This window comes from Phascolarctos cinereus, unplaced genomic scaffold, assembly GCF_003287225.1.
Source record: "Phascolarctos cinereus isolate Bilbo 61053 unplaced genomic scaffold, phaCin_HiC Scaffold_5;HRSCAF=322, whole genome shotgun sequence".
Lineage (NCBI taxonomy): Eukaryota > Metazoa > Chordata > Mammalia > Diprotodontia > Phascolarctidae > Phascolarctos > Phascolarctos cinereus.
The window spans coordinates 158,432,689-158,434,043 of NW_027555958.1; the positions used below are offsets into that span (position 1 = coordinate 158,432,689).

At 41.8% G+C, this 1,355-nt stretch overlaps 1 pseudogene; it reads right to left on the bottom strand.

Moving 5' to 3' along the window:
- Positions 1-689: 689 nt before the first annotated feature.
- LOC110216494 (biogenesis of lysosome-related organelles complex 1 subunit 2 pseudogene) lies at positions 690-1,031 on the bottom strand (annotated as a pseudogene).
- Between the last annotated feature and the right edge of the window lie 324 nt (positions 1,032-1,355).

Here is a 1,355-nt window from a genome sequence, read left to right on the forward strand (position 1 = left end):
TATCCCATCAAAAGTAAAATTTATTTTTCCTTAAACGATGGTATTTAGTTTTGCAAGGTAAGTAATTCTTGGTCATAAGCTTATATCTGTGGCCTTTGTGGATATTGTTTTCCAAGATCTCTTATTTACAGTGGAAGCTTCCAGGTCTTTTTTTTTTAAAATTAGTAGTCTATAGTTCCTTTGTAGTTCAACTCCTTTCTGGCTTATAGTATTTTTGCTTGGTCATGGAAGCTCTAGATTATACCTGTCATTTCTTGTATTTTTGCTTCTGTGATTTCTTTCTATTTTTTTTTTAATAAAAGTCAACGTTTATTCTTTAAGTTGAAGGACAGGTTATGAAGGAGGTGGGGGGAGCCCTAGGGGAGAGGGTAGAAGGGAGGAGACAAGGAGATGAGAGCCTCTCCTCTCTGTCTAATCCAGACTGGGGTTGATCCTGATTTCTGAGCCTTGATCCAGGGCACACAATGAAGCACAGGACAAGATGAGGTTCCAGTGGCTACAGGTTTAGGAAACATCAAGGGGTGGCCAAAGTTACACATCCAACCAGAGATGAGGGCTGGGATTTTCCTTGGATCAGTAGCACCATGTTCTTTTAGGAGCTGAAGCAGAGTGATAAATTCCATCCCACTTATTTCAGCTCTTAGGAAACATTGTTGTAGTTAAAGTCTTTGTGCTAATGAATTCTTTCATCATCTCTCTAACTTCTTGTACTTTGCTTCTAGTTTCTTTGAATATGCATCCAACTTGTAAGCTGCCTGCTCAAGAGCAGCTTCTTGCTCCTTAATTAAAGTGATCTGATCCAGATAAGGCGGAAGCGCTGCATATTTCTGGTTTAAGGCCTTTGGGTTTCTACTTATGTTTTCTGCAATATCTTTCATTTCTAGATACTTCAAGCTAGTCAATTTGTTCATATTTTCCAGAAGTTTATAGTCTTCACTGGTGACTGTCAGCTCGCCTGTTAGGTACATGGCCATTTTGGAGAACATGTCTTTGCACAGCCCCATGATGTCTGCCTCGGCGGGCTCCGTGGCCTCTTCGCCGTCTCCACCAGGGTATTGTCTAGGCTGGGGAAGGGAAGAAAGAGAAAGGATGGAGGGAAAGATGGGCATGGGGAAAGGGGGAAGGGAATGCAGGGGAGGTGGGGGAAGGAAATGGAGGGGAGGGGAGGAGAGAAGAAGGGAGGGGAGAGGAGGAAGGGAAGGCAGGAGAGAAAAAGGGAAGGGTGAAGAGCCGAAGAAGCCTGTGATTTCTTTAACGGATGATTAGTTGATTTTTTTTCTCTTCATTTTCCACCTCTAGCTGATATAAATTTACTTTATGTCAATTAACATTTGTTGAAATATAACATCCAGATA